Raw genomic sequence first — 24,879 nt, 5'->3', positions numbered from 1 at the left:
CTCCTGTCAAAATGCTGCCCCCCCTTTTGGGTATTCAGCATTTACAACACAATTAAGATTAAGTTGATTATGTCCCATCCATCTTTCCCTAGCTCTTCAGATGGCTGTGTTACAATTTCTAAAGGCCTTATGTGAGATGCAGTCCACGAGTCTTTCTCCTTCAGCTGACAGAAGGCCTCTAATATGAATACAGCTGGTGTAACAAAACTTAGGGTCAAGTTTGTATGCAGCAGCTGAAATCAAATGTGCTGTCCTAACATTCTTTTATTTTTGTTATACTGCTGCATTTGCCTCTGCTGAATAACCTGGAAAGCCAATTCCAAAACTGAGGAATGAGATAACAACTCAAATATTACCTTGCATATCTTGGTGGCAAATACACTGCTGACATATTGAAACCATCTGTTCTCTGCAATTTTTTATTTCCTTTAATGATTACATTTAATGACAAAGGCTTACTTTGTAATCGACTAGCAACCTCATTTAAAATTAAGGTTGCAAAAAAAAGTCCAGTAATTACATTTTGTCCCCTTCATTTAAATATAGGCTAATCTTGAGCTTTTCTCACATTTTCCTGCCTTCCATTCTGGAAAAGACTACACAAGAAAGTACTGCGGTAGTTTTAGAGCCACAGAAAACACAAATTAGACATTCTGAAAGAACAAAGGGAAAGTCAGTTCCTTAAGGTCCTCACCAGCCGCCGGGTAGCTTGCCTGAGTGGGGGGAAGCCCAGCTGATAGGAACAGCCTGTCGAGAAGAGAGATGAAAAAAATATCGGAGAGGCGCCCACCCCTGTACCCTCTATCTGCACATACATCTGGAGCCCTCTGTCGTTTTACTTGTAGCATATAATTAGCCAGGCAAGTAACCCCCATAATGAGTAACTAGCCTTTCACATGTGCTAATTTATTTCTCAATTAGCCAGTTAGACTCTCTCAGCTAGTGCCACATTTGCAAGATCCAGACATTCTCTACAAAGAAGTGTCTGCTGCCAATTAATTTCTTGGCCCTTTTGAGATATCTGATGAATCCCTGTCTGTTTTAAACACTCAGCCTCAGATGTAAAGAGTTTTTCTTTAAAGTGGAAAAGCAAACAAAATTATCCAGCATATCAGTTTGCCTGTAATTTTGAAGCTGCCCTTTTTATCTTTATTTGAGGATGCCCTGCACTTTAAAGATGTAATGACTGTGAATTCTGGTCCTTTTGTCTGCTTTGTATCAGTCTAGATTGGTGACATATTGTCCAAAGAAATGCTGTGATTTAGAATATTTAGTATGTAACTTTTTTTTAATTGTTTATTTGTTTTAGGTGTGCCATATACTGTTAGATGTGCTGGAGTGCACAAACCTACATACAATATTCTGCATCCCTTTTTTGGCAGCATTTAGCACTGTTGTCTGGGTGAGAAATGGCATACAGCCATTAGAAATACCTCATGCACCCCCTTTATGTTTCCAGCTCCTCTGTATGCAGTACTGTAGTGAATACTAGTGCTGTCTGAAAGCTTCAGTCGAGTTAGCGTGGCATTTTAGTGTGTTTATGTATTTTCTCTTACTACCCTGATTTTCCTCCCAAATTTCCATAGACCTTCATTGGGTTAATGGATGACTTTAAATCGCTCTGGTGGTGTTGCGCGCGTTCATCTCCCAGCTATAGTGGAGTGACACCCTATCTGGAAGTTTGTCTTGCTTTGTGTCCCAGGAACACCTGCAAAAACCTGGATGCAAAATGTTGCACAGGTGTCCTCCTGCCAAGCCTTGTCTTGTTGCTTTTTTTTTTTTGTTTTTTAAGCAGGTGGTACATGAGAAAGTAACCTGCAAATTGTGACCTTTGTGACACACCTGTCTGTAATGATAATCACTACATTGACTTAAACATCTTTCCATAAAAGCTAAAAAATTAAGAGACCATTCTGGATATGGATGGAAGGTTTTATTGGTTTGGGTACATCACTCGCATTACCCGCAGTACACCATTTTTTCACGAATTGCTGAATTCTGTGTTTAATCGGAGAATCGATCAATTAATCAATCAACATTTATTTATATAGCACATTTTCATACAAAAAAATGTAGCTCAAAGTGCTTTACAAAATGAATAGAAAAATAGAAGACACAATAAAAAATAAACATAAGTCAACATTAATTAACATAGAGTAAGTAAGGTCCGATGGCCAGGGTGGACAGAAAAAACAAAAAAAAAAAAAAAAACTCCAAAAGCTGGAGAAAAAAAATAAAATCTGTAGGGATTCCAGACCAAGAGACCAGAGAACACACAAATTCCTTGCTTATCAATTTGGAGTCTGTACGAACATACAGTTCTATAGTTGAAATAAATTGTTTGGCTGTTTGCAGCTGGTAAAACCAGAATGGTCCTCCTTTCACTGGTTCTATAATGGAATTTTGCTGGGTTGTATGATTCATTGTAGAGACATTTGTTGAAAAAGAAGTTAATTAGTTGTTTTTTTTCAAAGTCAAAATGAGTTCTAATATTTAGACAGAACAGAAGTCTTTCAGTAGGCAAAATACTATCACATCAACAAATTCTCAGCTTAACATGCGTTACCGTATTCAGTGGGGGTCCTTTTAAAACCCACTAGCATTTCACAAATCTGTTATCTATTCAGGGTTATGCGAACCTGTTGTAGATCTATAGAAATAGTATTTTTTTAATAAAGAATTGTGCTACTGTGGCATCGCTCTGATGAAACACTTAGGCCCCTTTTATTTTTAAGAATGTGCTGTGTGTGAGGCTACATTTTCATGCACCATCCGATGTACGTTTTTTTCTGGAGACTTGGGAGACCATTTAACTATGACATATTTGCCTTTTATTACCCAAGGACATTTTACAAGTGCATTCCTAAATTGAGACTATAAGGTTTAAATAAAACATATAAGGCAAGGTGTTTGATTTGGGTTGGCCTTCAGTGGGAGTTGGTTATCCATTTTGCTGTAGTGCGCTTCGCAGCGGAAAAGTAGTGTGTTAAAGAAGTTATGAAAGAGAAAAGGGAACATTTTAAATATAACGTAACATGATTGTCAATGTAATAGTTTTGTCACTGTTATGAGTGTTGCTCTCATCAAGGATTTGATTATCATTTTTTCTTTCAATCGGGTTCGTATTTGGAGGATGTGTTATGTTCAAGTTAAATTCCGTGTTTGTCAACCGTTGTAAAGATAACAGGTTTCATTCATCGAAGTGTTCAGTACTCAAATTGGTACTCGTGAATCTAAGATGTTTAACAGGCATTCCCGGTATTGTGGATTTGCCTGTGAATATTTAGCGGCAGCGTGTCTATGAACTTAATTTAAACTTAAGCTTTACACCTTGCTTTCCTATTGATATGTCTACAAAGGCTTGTTCAGATTCAGAGGGTTGTTCCTTTGTTACTGCATCAATAAACAGCTTGTCTTCCTCTTTATTTGTGACACCACACACTGCATGCACGTGTTTACCTTTCCGAGTTCCGCAAACTTTAGCGAAGTGGTTCAATTTACCATATTTTTTACACTGTCTTCCTTTAGCTGGAGATTGACTTTTTCCACCGTGTGCTTTGTTTCCGCAGTAGCTGCACTTATGAATATGCATGTATGCATCACTCGCTTCATATTCTTTTGCTGCCTTCTCAATTGTGTAATGCGTTTTTTGTTAAGCGCTCTTTGGAGCTTTTGCTTGTTGTCTGCGTACTGCGTTCACAGTCAGTTCACGTGAACCGTTCGGAGTACATGCATTAAAGGTTTGCTATCTCGTGCGATCTTGCGATGTCCACGGCTTTATTTAGTGTTAGCTCAGAACCGGCACTTAAACGTTTCTCTCGCACTTTTGCTGAGTTTGTGCCAAACACTAGTCTATCCCTGACCATTTCATCTTCATTTGCATAAGCACAGTCCTTCACCAGCAATTTTAACTTCGTTACAAAGTGATCAAAAGTCTCGTTTATACCTTGCGTCTTCTCACTAAACTTGTATCTCACGAAAATCGTATTCGTCTTAGGCATGACAAACGCCTCATAGTGGCAGCGTGTCTATTGGATTGCTGCTGACGGACGGCCTTATATGGGCAGGCAGTCAATTACGTGGGAGCGTGGGTATGGGGTACGAAATATAGGCAGGCAGCTAACTACGTGGGAGGCGTGGTGATGGGTGACGCAACTCCGCCTCACATGGCGACCGAGCTGCAGGCTATGGCCGTATATATGTACATAAGTAGGATTCAGTTATGACCGTTACACGTAGAATTTCGAAATTAAACCTGCTTAACATTTGTAAGTAAGCTGTAAGGAATGATCCTGCCAAATTTCAGCCTTCTACCTACACGGGAAGTTGGAGAATTAGTGATGAGTCAGTCAGTCAGTCAGTCAGTGAGGGCTTTGCCTTTTATTAGCATAGATAGATTACTATGATTAAGCCTAAAGTGCTAACAGAACATTGTAAGTGAAATGCACTTTGACACACCAGAGAGACCGGGTTTGGGAGTGCACTGAGCTGACAACAGCCAATGCAAAGCTGCTCTGTTTCTTTACTTAGTAATGTTGGTTTCTTGCGATTGATCAAAATCTGTTTGGAGTTTGGATGTTACCCCATGGTCACTCCTCATATAGAGCAGCAGTGCATTTTGTGCTGAGTAGTGACTCTAAATTGGCCTAATATGAGTGTCATATAGTGGACTGACCTTCTATTGTTCACAAATGGATGTCCAAAGGCACCCTGCTCATGGGGGTCAGATGTGTGCTTTCTATTCAAGGTCAAACCCCAAAGAGAAAGGAGAGAGACAGGAAGTGAGGAATTGGAGTTGAGAGTCCACAAGGAGACTTGGACCACCCTGATTTTAGTTAGTTGTCACGATTTTATTATTTGTCTTATAATAACTAAAAACAGTTTTAACGTGCAATAGATAAAACCATGTTTCATATCTAATGTAACACATTCCTAACCCATGTAACAAAATATGAAGTTATCTTTTGGAAATACTGAAGTATCAAGATTCCTGTTAGATACTAGCATTCTTACTTAACACTAGAATTACCAGAGCCTACGAAAAAACTCGTAAATCCGTCCTACCTTAAATCGCTTCTTAAATCCCTTCACACCTCTCCGCCAGCGTCCTTTGTCCTCTAAATGTGCTGATTAAGAGAAGCTAGGAGCAGCCGGCTATTCCATCCCCCACCAATTTAGAACGTGCACGAACTTCTCTCAGCTCATGCCTTGATTGAGTATCTGGGAGTGAAGTGAAGTTTTAGAGTGTAAATAATAGATTGTTATTTGGAACACACGCATTTCATGTCTGTTCCGTTTCTACAGTAATCTGTGTAAACACATTGTTAAAACAGAAACGTTTTTTATATTCTAGTAGTAGATGACAAAATGTAGGCATAAACTATATAATGTATGAAGCCTGAAGTCCAGATATCAAAGAAACATTTTTACAAAAGGTACAAATATAACACAAAAATTGTGCTTTTATTCAAAAATATAACTGCAGAAACAAAAAGCCACCTTAACATGCGACATTGACACCTGTTTATTATGACTGCGTCCATGGCGCAATTGATTCAGCTGCCGTCTGGGAATCAAAAGGTCGCGAGTTCGAACTACTCCACTACTCCATTTTGAGAAGTAAACTGCTCTTACTCTTACTATTTTAAAATAAAAGCATACATTTGATTTCAGTCTGTAACAGCCGGTGTAATTTATGATCCTTATAAAGGTTAGCTTTGTTTTTTTTTTAATTCACTTTTCATTCTCTCAGTCGCGTTCAGAATCAATCCATACAACCCCATCTGACACGGCTGTTTTCACATAAAGACACGCTATAGTTCTGCAGTGTACTTGTGACTGCATTTTTGTACCAATGTTTGTGGAATGAAGTGTCTGCGTGTACTTTTCATGGCATTACACGTGTATTTTTTGAGCATGCCCGTTTGAGCATGCTTAATCACAGGAAAATATGTTGGTGTAAAAGTATAACAAAACAAGTGCACTTTTATTCAAGGCTACCTGTATAACCGAAGAAAAAAGAAAGCAAGTTACAGTAGGCGATTGATACGACAGCTTGCATGTTGCAATGCTAAGAAGTGCTGATTTCCATTCCGTGCTATATAAAATCATCACATTCAAATATTAACAGTTCCCACACACCCAAGGACTGTCCTTCCTATATTTACTCTAAAACTTCACTTCACTCCAGATACTCAATCAAGGCATGAACTGAGAGAAGATTGTGCACGTTCTAAATTGGTGGGGGGATGGAATAGCCGGCTGCCTCTAGCTTCTCTTTATCAGCACATTTAGAGGACAAAGGACGCTGGCGGAGAGGTGTGAAGGGATTTAAGAAGCGAATTAAGGTGAGACGGATTTACGAGTTTTTTCGTAGGCTTTGGTAATTCTAGTGTTAAGGGTAATGTGAATAAATTTGAGCCAAATTCTAAAGAAGTTTACTTTTTTATTTAAGATGGAACTCCATCAGAAGTATATGATGCAGTTGACGGTCTCATCATGGACCCAGCAGTAAACACCAGGATGTTGTGGGGATGTTGATTTTTTTTTTAATAATTATTGGAGGACAGGAAAGAGAAAATTTAAGACTGTTAAGCTGATAGCTTCACTGTGCTAGTGAGGCGCCTTGTATTATTCCAACCAGTTTCTTACACTGAGTCCAAACTCTGCCGTTAATTTATTTTTTCCATTTTACAATTACAAACTAAAGAAGGCTGGAAGAGAAAATGAACAGATGCCTTTATTTGTGGATCACGTTTATATTCATGTACCTCACTAATTGTTTTAAATTTTAAAGAATTGGGAAAATTATAAATTGGCTGTTTGTGTGTGTATGTGTGTGTGTGTGTGTGTGTGTGTGTGTGTGTGTGTGTATGTTTGAACATGTACAGTACATCCAGAAAGTATTCACAGTGCATCACTTTTTCCACATTTTATTATGTTACAGCCTTATTCCAAAATGGATTAAATTCATTTTTTCCTCAGAATTTTACACACAACACCCCATAATGACAATGTGAAAAAAGTTTACTTGAGGTTTTTTCAAAGTTATTAAAAATAAAAAAACTGCGAAATCACATGTACATAAATATTCACAACCTTTGCTCAATACTTTGTCGATGCACCTTTGGCAGCATTTACAGCCTCAAGTCTTTTTGAATATGATGCCACAAGCTTGGCACACCTATCCTTGGCCAGTTTCGCCCATTCCTTTTTGCAGCACTTTTTCATCAGACCAGATAATTTTGTTTCTCATGGTCTGAGAGTCTTTCAGGTGCCCTTTGGCAAACTCCAGGCGGGCTGCCATGTGCCTTTTACTAAGGAGTGTCTTCCGTCTGGCCACTCTACCATACAGGCCTGATTGGTGGATTGCTGCAGAGATAGTTGTCCTTCTGGACGGTTCTCCTCTCTCCAGAGAGGACCTCTGGAGCTCTGACAGAGTGACCATCAGGTTCTTGGCCACCTCCCTGACTAAGGCCCTTCTCCCCCGATCACTCAGTTTAGATGGCCGGCCAGCTCTAGGAAGAGCCCTGGTGGTTTCGAACTTTTTCCACTTACGAATGATGGAGGCCACTGTGCTCTTTGGGACCTTCAAAGCAACAGAAATTTTTCTGTAACCTTCCCCAGATTTGTGCCTCCAGACAATCCTGTCTCGGAGGTCTACAGACAATTCCTTTGACTTCATGCTTGGGTTGTGCTCTGACATGAACTGTGAACTGTGGGACCTTATATATACAGGTGTGTGCCTTTCCAAATCATGTCCAATCAACTGAATTTACCACAGGTGGACTTCAATTAAGCTGCAGAAACATCTCAAGGATGATCAGGGGAAACAGGATGCACCTGAGCTCAATTTTGAGCTTCATGGCAAAGGCTGTGAATACTTATGTACATGTGATTTCTCAGTTTTTTTATTTTTAATAAATTTGCAAAAACCTCAAGAAAACTTTTTTTCACATTGTCACTAATGGGGTGTTGTGTGTAGAATTCTGAGGAAAAAAATGAATTTAATCCATTTTGGAATAAGGCTGTAACATAACAAAATGTGGAAAAAGTGATGCGCTGTGAATACTTTCTGGATGCACTGTATGTATTGTGATATATGGCCGGCAATTTATCCCGGCCAATAACCAACCGCCAGATGGAGCCCTCGCTGCAACATGGAGGTGCCCCTAGTTCCAGCAGGGCCTCATGGTCCTTGGAGTTTTAATGCACAGCCCTCCTGGATACCATGGGGGGCCAAAAGGGGACGCTGCAGGGAGGCACAGAGATTTATATTGTCCGTATAACCCGGAAGTAATTCCCAGTTACGGGGACAGAGGAGATGACATACTTCCGGGCTAAAGAGAAGGAGTTTTCATCTGTCCTGGAAGTGCTGAGAAATCATATGGACTGAAGGATAGAAGCACTTCCGGGTCAAGGACTATAAAGGATTATGGGAAACCCCAGCGAGCTGAGCTGAGTTTGGAGGAAGGGTGACAACGCATCTGGGAGTGGAGGATTGTATTTGATTATTAATTGTTTATTGTGTAGTGGAGGTGGAAGTGCTTTGTGCACATTATTATTGTAATAAAGGGGACAACAGAGCCGCCTATCTGTCACAGTGTGTGTGTGTATGTGTATGTGTATGTATGTATGTATGTATGTATATATATGTATATATGTATGTGTGTGTATATGTATATGTATATATGTGTATATATGTATATATGTGTGTATATATGTATATATGTATGTATATATATATAAAATAAACTGTTCATAAAATTAAAGGGACACTTTGAAAACAGGAAAAACAGGGAAACAGGATGCACCTGAGCTCAATTTTGAGCTTCATGGCAAAGGCTGTGAATACTTATGTACATGTGCTTTCTCAATTTTTTTATTTTTAATAAATTTGCAAAAACCTCAAGTAAACTTTTTTTATGTTGTCATTATGGGGTGTTGTGTATAGAATTCTGAGGAAAAAAAATGAATTTAATCCATTTTGGAATAAGGCTGTAACATAACAAAATGTGGAAAAAGTGATGCGCTGTGAATGCTTTCCGGATACACTGTATATGTCCTTCAATAGATTGGCATCCCATTTAGGTGTGGTTCTACATTGTAGCCAGTGTTGCTGCTGTGTTCAGTGTCCAGTGATAACTGTAAAGGTGAAAGAGGTTTCAGAAAGTGGATTGCTGTACTGTTTTAATTCTAGAAGAGTCTCTTTATCCTTATGTTGTTCTTGTAAACTGTTTGGCCCTTTTCATCTTCTTGTTTATTTTACAGGTGATTAGCATATAGCAAACACTGGTGCCAATGGCGTGTCCTAATCAGGAGCTGCTCATTTTGACACTTGTATACAGTATGTGTATTCATCATCAAGCACATGTTCAAGAAATAAAAAATACATTTTTGAAAGTGGTGACAAATCAACAAAAATCTGAACAAGTGGTCTCAGGAGAGCTAGTCCATTCTGAAATGTAAAAACAGAAAAATATTTCCTAAATTCCTTTGTAAAGTAAAGACACCCTATGGAGTATTTAAGACTCCGCAAAATAAATGTGAAAAACTAGAAGATGACGTGTTTTATTATGGTAGGAGGCCTTGTCAAGAAGGGATTTGGCTTAGAGTGACGAAATTGGTTGAAAGAACAACAGCAGCCACAAGATTAAGTTTCAGAGTCACTAGTAAAATGAGAGGAATTTATAGCTTTGGTACATCCAGCACCTGCTAAATTGAATCCAACCGATTGAGAATCCAATGGTAAGCTGGCCAAATCATATCTTAAATAAATGATTAAATAGTTTATAGAGGGGTGGAAATTCATTCATTTATGTGGAACTCTACTAATCCTAGCCATTTTAGTGGCTTCATGTTTCATTCCAAAGAGAAAAAAGTGTTTTCTGTTTGTTCCTCAATTATCAGACTAAGGTATTATTAGTTTCCAGATTCCAATAAAAGAGAGTTCCCCTGTGCTCCCTGTCTGCTTTGTTCTAGGAAGTGAAGAGATCTGTTGTTATGAATTAAATAAAGGCTATATAGCATTGATTTAAAAATGCCATGGATGCAGTGCTGAGAAAAAGATTTTAAAATAATCACTTTTATAAACAACAATTTATAAACACAATTATACAAAGCTCTGAAGATGTATTCTAAGTGTGAGACACTTTGATTACTTCTGTCAAATGCACACTTGACAATGCCTACTGAGGCAGTACTTCTTAACATTTTAATGGCACACTGGAGGGTTGGCTCTTGTGATTTCCTTTCATTGTTTAAGTTCCACATTTCACTTAAAAGAAAAATTCCTTCACTAAGTAGGGTACCTTCTTCATGTGGTCTGTTTGTTGTGTGGTGTTCCTCCCATGTTATGTTTATAACTAGACTAGGTGTTCTATATATTTCTTTGTTTGATGCATTAGTTTATTGTGAGTTCTAAGTGTTGTTTACTGCTTTTGTAAGCTCTATCTTGTGAGGAGGTCAAGTGGTTTTACTGTCATATCTTCAATACACAGTATTGCAGCATAGAGTGACATGAAATAACATTCCCCAGGACCGCAGTAAAATATATACATAAGCGCAGGACAAGCACAAGACAAGTCCACTGTACTATAAATAGATAAGTAAATAATAACAAATTGATAAGTGAATGAATGGTAATAATTTGAAAAAGAAAGTAATAAATATAACAACAAATCATAAAAAATGAGAATAGTTAAATGTGTAATAATTGTGATACATATAAATAATCTACTAGGAGAATATCTAATGACAGGGGTTCAGCACAGAGTTTAGAGTCCAGACAGCCAAGGGTCAGAAGCTGTTGTTGTACCTGGCAGAACTGGCTCAGATGTTACAGTACATTCTGGCAGTTGTAAATTGGACCAAGAGACTGTGGGAAGAGTACAAAGCTTCACAATACTATAGGCTTTATGGATGCAACACTTTATAGAGAGATCTTTAATGGAGGGCAGAGATTTTTTTTTTATCTGTTGTATGCATTATCTATCCGTTGTATGATCTTATGCTCCGAGACACTGCAGTTCCGAAGCCAGACAGTGATGCACCTGTTCAGAACGCTGTAGAATGAGGTGAGATTGGTAGAGGGGGGTAGGCCTGCCTTCTAATAGCCACCCAAAGATGTGATGTTGCTGCACCTTCTTCCATAAGGAGGTGGTGTTAAATAATCAAATAAGGTCAGCTACCTGGTTCACAAGGAATTTGGTGCTCTTGACTAGCTCCACCACAGAGCCCTTTATGTGCAGTGGGATGTAAGTCAACAATCATCTTTTTCATCTTGTCTACATTTAGAGACAGATTGTTGCATTTGCAGCAGTCTGCCAATTGTCATACCTCCAATCTTTACCTAGCTCATCCCCACTGTTGTGTCATACACAAGCATGATGTTAACAGCTGTATGAAACTATACAGTCAGTAGTCAGTCGTGAGTTAACAGGGTAGACTGAATACACTGCCCTTTGGGTGGGGGGGGCGGGGTTTGTGGGGGGGTGGGGGGAATCACCTCAGTGTGATGGAACAGGAGCTAGTGTTGCTGATGTACTGTCTTGTGTTTTTTCTGTCAGGTAGTCAGTGATCCAGTTGCATATTAAAGTGTTGTTTCCTAACAGACCACAAATCCCCTTTGAGCTTCTTAGGGATGATGGTGTTAAAAGCTGAACTTATCAATGAAAAAAATTCTAGTAAAACTGTCTCTCTTGTCCAGATGGGGCAGGGCCAGATGAAGTGTAGATGATATGGCATCTTCTGTAGAACTGTTCGGGTGATGGGCAAACTGGAGAGGGTCATATGATGTAGAAAGACTGACCTTCAAGTGGCCCAAGACTTGCAGCTCAAAACACTTTGTGATGACAGATGTGAGTACTATAGGGCAATAGTCATTGAAGCAAGTGACAGAGGACTTCTTCAGTATTAGTATGATGGTAGTGGTTTTGAAGCTCTTGTGGACAGCTGTTTGTCTCGGGGAAATGTTGAAGATGTGTGCAAAGATATTCATAAGTAGGTTTGCAGATTTCCTGGTCACTAGGCCAGATTTGATGTCTGGTCCAATAGCTTTACGTGGGTTTTGTATACTTGTGTATTGTGTTTTCAGTATGATTTCCCATTGCAACATACGCATGTGCTGCAGTCTTCTAAGCTTATATTTGCATTTATTTAATAAAGTATCTATCTATCTGTCTGTCTGTCTGTCTGTCTATCTATCTGGTTGACGCTTTTTTCTTTTGTTTTTCCAATTGGAGCACAGGCAGATGAAGTGACTTGCTCAGACTAACACAGTGTCAGTGGTGGGATTTGAAGTCCAAAGCCTTAACCACTTTTGCAGACTTCCTGCCAGTCTGGTGTAGTGGTTGAGGATTTGGACGTCAAACTCTGAGGTTGTGGGAGAAATTTACTTCACTTGTACCTGTGCACCAAATGAAAAACAAAAGAGAAATGTAACTAATTATATCTCAGGTGTTGTGAATTGCCTTGGATAAAAGTGTCAAATAAATTTTAAATGTAAGCTTAGAAGACTGCATCACATGCATATGTTAGTTACAGCGGTAAATCAGATTGAAATACAATATACAATATAAATCTATTTTACATCTCTATATATATAAAATCCAACATCAGTCTGTTTGTTTGTATGTCTGTCCACTTTTCACGTGAGAACTACTAAACGGATTAAGATTGGTTTTTTCTATAATTTGCTTTAACATTCCACTTCATTTTGCAACCTCTCTCATCTCACTAAGTATCATAGTTCGCTTGCGGTAGCAATTTATTTGCGTGAATCCGAGAGAGACACAGTTGGCCAAGGGGAGGGGGTGCAGGGCCCTCTTCACTCATATGACAGCCTCGGGGAGTATCTTACTTCTGCTTAGCTAGCGAACGAGATAACTACTTAACGGATTTACATTAGGTTTTTTTCTCGAATTTGCTTGAACATTCCGGTTGATTTTGCGACTTCTCTCATTGCGCTAAGAATCTAGTTGGCTTGCAGGAGCAATATATTCACGCTAATCTGAGACAGAGGCTGCAGGCCGAGGGGAGGGGGAAGCATGAAGTCAGGAGTGGGGAGTTGGTCTACCTCTGCGTTTTGGGGCGTAACTTGCCTCCACTAAGCTAGTGATACCTTTTTTGTTTATTGATTTTTAAAGTTTGTCCTGTTTCACTACTACACAGGCGGAGCCGTGGGGAACAGCTAGTGTGTGTATATGTATGTATGTATGTATTTTATATTTTATATATATATAAATATATATAATATAATAATACACACACGTGCATTCCCTGTTTCTGATGGTAAGAACAGACATGCAGGCTACTAAAGACATTTAGACATTAACATTAGTATAACTAGTAAGCAGTAGTATTCGTAATTTGAATATAGTAAAGAGTACAGGGAAATTCTATGTCCAACCAACACATTTCCACTCTCCAGCACATGGTAAACTAAATTATATAAATGCCTTGAGCATGGGCACTGTGTAAATAAAATACATTATTAGTATTGTATCAAAATACAGGATTTCAATTTATGTACTAGAAAACACAAGTTGAAATCTGGTGTGTGTTGAGGAATTAGAGTTCAAATGATGTGAAGGTGCTTGTAGAACAATTTTCCAACTTTATGCTTTTCCCTATGACCATTGTTAAAGAAATGGAAGTATATACCGTATGGTCTGATCCTGAAGAAATGCCAAATTGGACCTTATTGCAACTTAAATTCTTGTGTCAAAACACACTAATTGAAGAAGTGTCCTTTGTGACCTCTATGCCTTTGCCCATAATAAGCAATCCAGAGAATGGAAAAAAAAAACAAGAGAAAAAAATTCAACATTTCAGAAAAGAGGTTGAGATATTTAGACAGTCTTTATCATTCATGAAAAAAAAAATAAACTTCTGTTGCTCTCTAAACAGAACAAATGGAACTTACAGTATGATTCACACAACACCAGTGTACAGGTTGTACTGCTTTGTCACTGGGAGTTATAGACCATGTTAAAAAGAGCCTTTTAATCATCTCTCTAACTGTGTTCTATGTTTGATGTCTGTCTAGAAATGGATTGTCTAGACAAACAATAGCTGCTAAAATTAGCCATTTCTTTTGTATTTTAAGTTCCAAATTATCTGCCTTGCACTCATTTTCTTGTGGTATACAGTATGTAATTCTGGATTCTTATTTTGACTCGTCTTTTCAGATAGGGTTACTTTTACCTGTGCTGTTGAAAATCATTTCAACTGTGTATGTTGTGAATGCTATAAAATGAGCTCTGGTCTACTGCATGTTTATCATTTAATAACTTTTTTGTAAGTTAAGGCAAAAAGTCTGAAAATTCAGTCACTCATTTTCTGATCTCACTTTAAAGTAATAAAAGACAATATTTTTGCTATGTGTTCATGTAGACATTCAAGTTAGTTGGCAAGCAGTATTTGCTTAGAAAAGATGTTGAATTACAAATGTTTGTGAATGGATTACAGAGAATATGAAAGGATTGAAGGATTGGTAATGTACAAAGTTACAAAATTGCTGGAGAATCATAACAGTTTAATCCACTCCAAATAAGGAAAATCTGATGTTTTCTAACAGTGATAGGAAGATACAAAAACACTAGGAATACAGTACAATCCCTCTTAACTGGCCTCGCATTAACCAGCCGACGGATTAACCGGTCTGTTAAAATAAAATAATTTTTTTTTTTTAATCCTGAGTTCTTCTTTATATTATATGTATTCACGTTCTTCTTTCCTGGAAGGTGAGAGGTATTTTAAAACCAGCAAACAACAAAACAGTGTTCAAATTAAATAAAGTGCAGTGTATCAAAAGTCTTCTTTAAAAAAATTATCCATTAAAATGAGTGAATTAGTGGAGGTTAAAATCCATAAGTAAAAAAACAAGTCTTTTAAAAACAACGCAAGTGAGATTAAAACAATGGCTGGAAGCAGTCTCTTAAAATCCAAAGCACGGTGCTGCCTTCTTTCTTACCTGGTGACTCCCCTGCTTCTCCCATCGGGCTTCACAACAGGGGAGTCACCCTAGTTGCAGGTGCAGCTGCCTTCCACACTGGTCTGGTTGCCCCCTGATCCCTGGCTACATCGGGCTCCATCCGGACCGAGACTTGGGTTCTTTCCCCAGTGGCCAGGGTGCTCACACTGGGGCTAAACCAGCCCAAAGCCTCCACGACTGCTGCTGCCTTTTGACTGACAGTCATCTTTAATACCGGTCACTCCAGCTCCGTGATTGCTTGACCGATCGGCCACACATACCATGCCCCCTCGCTAATATGCGAGTGAGGCGATTATTTATTTAAAAAGTGGCCTTTTTAACTTGAGCTGTGGACCCGCTACACCACACTGTCCAGTCGTTGTGCAAGAAAAGAACTCATGTGCGAAATCGTGGATGAAGCCTTGTGGATATGGTTTCTTCAGTAAAGTCGAAGAGGTACAGTACATACCTTAGAAATATTTTTCTACACGAAAATAGGTATGCGTCGGATTAACCGGCCAAAATGGCAACCAGCCATGGGTCCAGTCCCAAGGTGGCCAGTTAAGAAGGATTGTACTGTATACTAATTAATTAAATCTGTGTAATTCTCATATTTCTTGTAACTGCACAATAGCCTTCTAATAGAATTTTTGTGGATGTTCGTGTGCTTTATTTAAAGTGGTTAGTGAGCTATCAAGAGTGTGATTTGGCAACATGCCATTTAATTGAAGAGACTTTTCTAACCTATGCGAAGAGGAACAAAATAAAGGTTGTTTGTTTATTCATTCATTTTGTCTTTCAGGTGGAGTTTTAAATGATGCATCTTTTAAGAATTCTAAAGCCTGGCTGGAACCAGAGCTGAAATTTTCCCTGCTCAAAATTTGTTCAAGGTACTAGTTTCTTTCCTTTTTTAATCAGTAAATGTCAGTCAAATACTGTACTACATTAAATATTCTAATTCACTAGAAAAATAAGTTGAATATAATAGTTGCTTAAATAAATCAGTTTTTTACATTGGATTGTTCATTCTGCTAGCTCAGGTGAATATAGTGGCACACTTTGACAATTTTGAAACCTAGCGTGATTACAGTCTATATGAAACATTTTTGTGGATTTTCCAAAGTTAACTATGGTTTCCCTTCTACCTTCCAAATATGTTAATTTGTTATTTTAAAGTTGTCCTGTTTTGAGTCGGTATAATTATGTTTGAAAGTGTGCCCTACAACAGGTTACTGCTGCCTCCAGGTTTGATTCCTATAATGTGCCCATTAGTGCCAGGTTGAGATTTTTCTGAAGCCTGGAGAAAGATTGTTGGTTCCATAATAGATGGATAAATGGATGGCTAGATGGAAGGATTTCCTTAATGATGTACTCTTTGCAAGATAAAAATTGTTTTAAGTTTTTGTTTGAAAAAAAAAAATGTAGAGAAAACTTTATTTGTACACTGGATTCTCATGTGAGGACCACTGCCACCTGGCATATGGGAGATTGAACTGCTCTCGACTGTTGCTTGGACACAAAGGTATATTCTTGTTTCACTGGATATTCTGTTGTTCCTCTCTGGCTTTCCATCTGGGTATGAAATTATCCCCTTTCCTGGTGAAGATGCCTGTGCTCCTTCTACAATATAGATATAGTAATAGAAGACACAGAGAAACAAAAAAAAGATTTGGGATCCACTCCATATACTTGAAATGCAATGCAATAGAGAGCCATTTTGAATGTTATTTACCTATTTACCTTTATTTATTTATTTACTTACTTCCTACAACGTAAAGTCACAAGTAGAGTGCAGAGCTTCTCATGTACATATACAAAGTACAGCGATGGCAAAAGTGCATTCTTGCTCCGATGCAGAACCGTCATCATGATCCGAGTTGACCTCTGTTATATCGTGTCTATGTGAAAACATCAGTGTCAAATGTGTTGTGGGGTTGGCCGGTGTTGGGATCGTGAATGCAGCTGAGAGATTAAAACTGAATTAAAAAAAAAAAACAAAGCTAACCTTTACAAGTATCATAAATTATACTGGCTGTTACAAACTGGAATCAAATGTATGTTTTTATTCTAAAATAGTAACAATACGTGCAGCTCACTTCTCAACACGGACTCGTCTGGAATCGAACCCGTGAGGTTTTAATTACCAGTCAACAGTTGATACCGTTGTGCCACCGATGCGATCGTAGCAAATGCGGAGGTTCTTTTTCTGAAGTTATATTCTTGAACAGAAGCGCACTTGTTCTGTTATATCTGTACCTTTTGTGAAAGTGTTTCTTTAATATTTGGAATTCAGGCTTCACACATTATACACTTCATGTCTACATTTTGTCAATTATTACTAAAACATTAAAACGTTTCTGTTTTAACAATGTGTTTACATAGATTGTTGTAGACACGGAACACACATGAAATGCAAGTGTTCCAAATAATGATATAGTATTTGTAAAATGTGTCATTTTGCTTGACTTCTCACTCTATACAACTCTTAAGCAACTGACACGCAGGTAAACAGACTTGAGCCGAGAAAACTGTGTGGGTGGGGGGCTGTAATAGCAGGCTGCTTGCTGTTTGTTGCTTATCCACACATTTACAGGACAAAAGACACTGACGGAGATGTGAGAAGCGATTTAAGGTGGGACGGATCTATGAGTTTTTTCGTAGGCTCTGGTAATTGTAGTGTTATGGTCACGAAATCCAGTGTCTGCTTTTGTTATCCTATACCAGATATTTAGGGGCCCACTTACTTGTCAGATCTGTTCAAGGGTGTCACTCTCTTAGGAAAATGAGGTACAAACTGGTGGTAGTACACTGCCAGTCCGAGAAAGGTTTGGACCTGCATTGTAGGTTTCATACGGGGCCATTTTAGGATGGCATCAACCTTTGAACATTGTGGTCTGACCATGCCACTGCCCACAAGGTAGCCTAAGTATTTGGCCTCGGTTAGCTCAAAGAAGCATTTCAGCTTGAAGAGACTGTAATAGGCATTCTGCTCTTCCCCCTGGGCAGGCCAAGTATTTGGCCTTGGTTAGCTCAAAGTAGCATTACAGTGTAATAGGCATTCTGCACTTCCCCCTTCATGTACGGCGTTAATATGTTGGCCCATTTTGCTCGTGGCCAAAGGTGTCAGTTGGCTGTGCATTCGAAAATAACAGAGTATGTCTCAATGTTGTCACTCTCAAGGAGAGGTACGAATACCTGGGACAGAGCCTGCACCTGATCCTGATTGACAGCCACACGTGCCTCAGACCATACGTCTGCTTCAGCCAGCTTGGTATGGTATTCTCCCATCTGGACCTGCATTTGGTGTAGCTCCTACACGATGTTTGTGAGCATGGTGCTCAGGTCTTGCTCCTCTGACAGGCTGGAAGCAGATCCGCACTACTATGGCACTGTTAGAGAAGACATAGAGGGACGAAAAAAAATTTGGGGATTCACTCTGTAAACTTGAAATAATGGTGCTTAATGCAATAGAGAGTACTCTCTGAGGACTGAGTCAAAATAACGACTGACTAAATAAAGAGGAGAGTGCAACTTTTATAGTGGATAGGGAGGAAGAGGAGAGTCTCTAGAGCTGCCACTGGAAGTGAGGTCAGGTTAGGGATTGGATGAGAGGTCTCTAGATCAGGACCAGAAGTGCATTCTGAAGAAGGACCAGTAGTGGAGTTAAGTGAATTTCCTTTCTGGGGATCTGCAGTGGAAGGAAAAGAGGCATTAGTACAAACTGTCAACACTTGTTCTGGTGCAATCACGCACTTAGTCAAGCCCATCGACTGCTTCCCAAGCACTGGTGTGTGACAATATATATACTGTATATATGATTTTTTTCAAATGATCCGACTAAATCAGATCAAAATGCATTCTCTTGAACTAACTAGACTGTGTGTTTCATGACAGACCAGTGACTAAGGAGTTGGGATTTTTCATTTGAATCTTTGAGACTTGAGAGACAGACTGAAAAAATGGGGAGGCCTTTCATGTATGATGCTACAGTGTATCATTGGGATTAGGAGAGTGTAGGATTAAATTTAAACTTTTACTTGGACACATTCAGTAGACCTCACACTTTAGCTGATATGTGATATATTAGCTATTTTTATAGTTTTTTATTAGCTTCCTCATACTTTAACTAGAATAGCCTTACATATTCAGAGAGACTGCATGGTCTCTTTTGTTGTGTCCTATTTTTTAACTATTCTATTCTAGTTGCTCACTTATTTGTTAGTCATTTCCTTGTGTCCCAGCATAGTCATTGCATACTTGGATGGAAAGCCTGGTGATTCACAACCTTTTGAAAGGTGATATATGCCACTCTCTCATTGTATAGATCTGCATAGCCTAATTTATTGGATGTGGTGGTAGAATTTCAAAGAAATTAATGCTTTTCATTGGCCTCTTTTGGAATATAAAATAAATACATGTTTTTTTTCCCTCTGTCCAGTACCTTACTGAATCTGAAAAAGTATGGATTTATATTTTTGTAGAAATACGAGACAGGTATTGCTAATGTTGACTGTGAAATAACCTTGATAAGTGCGTACCCACAAAATTGTGTCTTTCTGTAAGTTTTTATACATGTGTAAATTATTTTTTTCTATCAGCATAATGTGTTTTTGGGTCTAGAATTAAAAAAAAATAAATATTGGCAACCTTTTTTGCAACTGTGAACAAACTGATATTGATTGCATTGATGAAAGGCTTGATTGTTTGTTTCTGACTTTGAGCGACAGCAGACAAACTGAAGATGCTGCACGCACCCCACTGTGTAGGAGTGTCTGGCAGTGAGCAGATTTTTAGCTTTTGAGACTGGATTTAATTAAGTGCAAGTGTTCACCATTTCGGACTGAGAGACTCCTGATCTGTATAATGGTGTAGTAAAGTAAATGAGTAAAGAAAATGAATGAATGCAAAAAATATATAAAAATAAATAAAGCAGTTCATTATCTCCCTGATGTTTCTGTGAAGCATATAGTAGGTTTTACTAAATGGAGATTTACTGAAGTATCACGATGTAAGATATCTGGTTTCAGTTCAGAATTTAAGAGTCAGTGATATTTTGGCTTTCCTTAGAAATGAAAAGGAAACTCAATTGGATTGTTTACCATTACTCCTTTATTCAGAGCAATATGTTTTTCCACTTGAATGACCTCTTTTCTCCCTGGTCAAACCCAGCATCCAGATTTCAGCTCTTTCAGGTGAAGCTAAGTGTGACGATACTATCAGTTTATTTTTGGCTTTCTGTCGAATATCAGATCACTAGATTAGGCTATGTGTGGCTAGCAGCCAGCAAAGGAGCTTGAAAGGACCAGCTAGTTGTAAGACCTCATCTGAACTCCCATGTTTAAAACTTGTATGAAGGAACCTGCTATGATTTTATTATAAAAGAATTAAAAAATGGCATTAACTGTGTAGAAGAATTCAGCTTTCTGCATGAATCATTTATGACCAAAATTTACTTGAACAGACCAATGTGCTTTATTGCGGTCTTTCTTAAGAACAAGAAATCCATCTTCATCAGCTTGTTCAAAACCTCAAATTACAGTTCATTTCTAGGGATACCTGGTCTGTTGTTAAGATGACATAACACATTTGTTAACCTTTCTAAAAAGATAACCTTTTAAGGGTTTGGATGGTAGAGCTGTTATATATGTGGTGTAGCAATGCTGTGGCATAAAGACTTAAAATTATATTTTACTTTTATAACTGATTTTATGTGTATTAATTGGCTTATTGAGTAGCAATGTGAAAAAAAATGTGTGACTGTGAAATAAAAAGTATTTTCTCATGTATCAAAAACCTAGCCTGTGAGTTTTAAATGTGAAAAGAGTTATCCTCACAGGTTATTTAAAAGCAGGTGCCCTGCTATTGTCTCATACAATTGGACCCCTTTTACAAACTCTAACTGATGTGTTGTATTAGAGCAAATTAATGTTTGCAGCTATAAACGTATAACTAAGTGTCTTTTAACAGAAAATATTTGTGTTTTTGATATTATTTTATTTGTATCAATGTACTGTGCAAAGTGTTACAGATGACAGAAGGAAAAAATTCTATTTTAAGTTTAAAATCTGAACGACATGACTGGAAGAAGAAGCTGTTGGAAGCCAAACTTTTTTTGGCTGAATGGCCTCGTTTAGTGAGCAAAACAATCAAAAACCATACATGATGGTACACCACAAAAGACCGTATGAAAAAGCACAACAAATGAAAGTGTTTTCAGGTTATTGAGGCACAGGGAGCTCACTGGAGGCTTCTCCAGATCGGGTTCCAGGTCCAAAGTTAGTTAGACCAACTGGTTTTGTAGAGCCCCAACTGAATGAGACAGGGTCGGCTCAGAGCACTGTAGAAAGGGTTAGTTGCCGTCACTTTGGGGGCTTCTTGGAGCTGTGGGTGGAAAAGGAGAGACTGTTAGCGTTTATGCCTCTTTCATTTAGGAGTGGTACCACTCACCACAGCAGAGCCAGGAAGGTGATTCCCTGCCCCAGTGCATACGCGTGACACTTTGTTTCAGTACTTGTTGTTTTGTACATCTTTCTCTATTAAGGCTGCTAAAACAGCTAAGCATATAAAATGTATTGTTGCAGTAGTTATATTGTCATGTCTACAACATACATGTCTCCTCTAGAATGTGTAAAAAAAACATAACTTTTAAATATATTTGATGGAAAGCAGCATTTAATAATGTATTATAAAATTAAAAATAGGTTTCACTGAGAGTAAATTGGAATTCTTAATTGTATTCTGTTAGAATAATAATCATTTTAAACAAATGCCAGTGTTGTTGCAAATGCAGAAAGGAGTTGAATGAAGATCACTATTTTCTTTTTATGTATTCAGAAGATTAATAACCGCAAATACAAATGAGTGATTTCAGTATTTGACTACAGGATCCCTGCATGATTATGTGTATTTAAATATCCATGCACACCCTTACAGCCCAAGTCATAGGAACACACCCTGCCTTTGTTATCAAATCCATTTAAGGGTTGAGGGCTGCATCTTGTTCTTATACCATCAGATGCAAGGCAGGAACCAACCCTAGATATGGTTTTGTTACCCTGCAGTGGAAATACCAGCATAAGTGTGATGAGGTTGCCTTGTAATTTAATGTTTACTAGCAAAAGATATGAAAAAAGTTCAAGAAATGGAAGCATGTGTTGATGTCTCATTATTTAGAAAATGTATGATTTTTTCATTTGTATGATTTTAAAATAATAACCCAGTAAAAGACAAATGTTTTGTTGTGGAACACTTTGTAGTTTTGGTGTCATTTAGCATAGTATAAGTCTCCAGGATTTTAATTAGACAGTCATGCAGTTCTCCTAATTTAGTGTTCCTTATTAGAGAGAGAGAAAAAAAACAAACAAAAAATAGAAACCAATACTTGGGTACTAATTCAGTACCAAAGTTCTGAAAACGTAACAGTTCTGGCTTTTTTTTACAATATTTGTAGTACCGAAAAAGTAAGTATTGCAAACATGCGTGACTGCAAGTAGATGGGATTACTTCACAAGATAATATACAAGAAACATGTGATTTAAAAGTACGTATAAATATGGTTCACAATGGTGATGTTACAGCACCACATCGACACACATCAAAAAGAAATCAGCAGGAGCCATGCCTGGAAATGCTTTGTCTTTAAGTAAGAGAATTTCACTACGCAACTGCAAGGATTGGACTTTTGCTTTTTTATGTAAAAAACCAAAAAACACATGCACACACTGGCTCGCATTATTGCCACCTTTAGTTCAGAAACGAATTTGTGCATGCTTTGAAAGCGAAATAACATTACCAGTCAAATGAGGAGCGATCATTTAACATGTAACACATTTGTAAGAAGGGATGAAAGATAACGAGATTAATGTTTTTTAGTGTCACACAGTCCTATGAAATAAATGGAGGGTTTTGCATACATTATCTGATTGTAATGGGCTCTTGTACAAACGTCCATCTTTCCAAGCATCCGCCCAGTTTGCATGCAGTTCAGTATTGGGGATGGGGTGTGGGGCTCACATGAATCCACGGTTCCGTGTATAGGGCTGTAGGATGTGGGAGGACTGGCAGCACAAACAACAGATGCAGCAATTAAAAAATGAGGCAAGACTCAAACAAAGTGCCTGTTTTACTTGTCTACACCAACAAGGAGTTGTTCTGTTTGCTCCATAAAATTTCACTGGTATTGGTATTGCATACAGTGATTCTGGTATAGCGATATCGCTACTTCTTATACACAGAGGCTTCTGCATCCTTTCTGAAACAAAACAGTTCAGTAAGCTGTTGAAACAGGTACAGGTATCTTGTATTTACTGTTGCACATAACTTTCTGTTTAAAAAAAATAGTTATAAAAGAATAAAGAAAACAATTGCTCCATATTCCCCTGGGTGTAGACCAATTTTAAAAGATCTATAATCTGACTAATTTTTCTGTCCATTGGAGTTATTTTAGCCACTTGAATATGTATGCTAGAGGCATTTTCTCCCAATATGTTATACATTCTAGCAAAGATCAAGTCACATTGGCAAGAATAAAAAGCAATGTGTATTTGTTTGCATATTTTTGTTGTAAACAGAAAGCATCAGTTGCTCATTATTAACAGGCATTTGGATTTAGTTTTATTTTAACGTGTTTTTTTATCTGTCGTAAAAGTTGCTGTTGTAGTAGTCATTTGAGATTCTTTGCTGATGTACGGGCTTGTTTTGGTTTGTCAAATGGCAGTGGGTTGGTTAAGTGTGAAGGCCCAGGCGGAAATGTGTTAGCAAGTCTGTTGGAAATCTCACTGATAGATGCAGAAAAGGAGAAACCAAAACATGGCATGAATATAATGCTTTAAAAGTAGGAAATTCAATATGGTTTTTTAGTTAGTTGTAGTCCTGATAAATTAGCTTTCTTTATTTATTATAACTTAAGACTGTTATGAGATGGGAGGGACTGTTGACTGTGCTAATTAAATAAACATGTAGCTTGGGGGTAGTTTAATGGATCCTCTTTTTCCTTAGCTAGACAGCATGTGACCTATTGGATATTGCACCCCTGCTGAGTAAAAGCTGGGCTAAGGTGAAATTGCACTGATTATTCGTCTCTTGTGAGACTGACTCTGAAGGAGCACCATTTAATTACAAATGTATCCCCCCTTGAGCACAGCCTGCTAACTAAGCATGATTTTCTCCCCATTCTGTTTCTTTAGAGGTTGTAGCCTCTTTGAAACCAATGATTAAGGTCAGATAAGGCTCCTGGCACTACTGAGCCATAACTATAGAAGCCCAGATAATGAGATTTCTTATAAATGAATAAGGAATAAGATTTATTACAGGGTTTGAAAAAAGGTCGGAATGGAAACAGAAAAAACATATCTAATTATCATTATTTGAAAAAAGATAACATCAAGTCCACAAATGCATGTGTATGTAGATACACGTGTGCCTATTGGTACATGAATGAACATGTATGTATGATTATCTCTCTATTTGACAAGATACTAAATAAAATTAATAAAATGTATATTTTCCAAGTTATGCATTAATTTGTCTGCATCTACTCCATGTCAAGGTGGCACCAATAATTATTGTATAATGTGACATTATTTTATGAAGGAATATAATACATTTAATTCTTTTGATAATTTCAGGATACATTTTATTACTGGTACCTACAGTATTTGTAACATCTTTTGCTAAAGATTTTATTAGAACGTAATGCATCAGCTCTCAAAAGGTAGAATCTTTTTTTTTTCTTTTTCTTCACAATACATATAATAATAGAACACAGAAAATACACTTCAGTGATAACCAAAACTATTTTTAAGGACTGACGTTTTTGATTTAAAATATATTTTATAATGTTTCTTTTTTTGCATATTACCATTCCTGGTCCTGTGAACAATGCGATAGCAACTCTACAATGTTTT

At 37.8% G+C, this 24,879-nt stretch overlaps 1 protein-coding gene across 4 annotated transcripts in view; it reads left to right on the top strand.

The window, feature by feature from the left end:
- Positions 1 to 24,879, top strand: part of LOC120525664 (T-lymphoma invasion and metastasis-inducing protein 2-like) — a 314,032-nt gene that overhangs the window by 91,534 nt on the left and 197,619 nt on the right. For all 4 annotated transcript variants that reach the window (XM_039748157.1, XM_039748156.1, XM_039748158.1 and 1 more), the window contains exon 2: positions 15,777 to 15,864. The gene's annotated coding sequence lies outside the window, so the exon portion shown is untranslated. The remainder of the gene's footprint in view (positions 1 to 15,776; positions 15,865 to 24,879) is intronic.

Source organism: Polypterus senegalus, chromosome 3 (genome assembly GCF_016835505.1).
Source record: "Polypterus senegalus isolate Bchr_013 chromosome 3, ASM1683550v1, whole genome shotgun sequence".
NCBI lineage: Eukaryota > Metazoa > Chordata > Cladistia > Polypteriformes > Polypteridae > Polypterus > Polypterus senegalus.
Note: the sequence above shows the minus strand (reverse complement) of the source record. Positions and strands in the feature narration are given on the sequence as shown.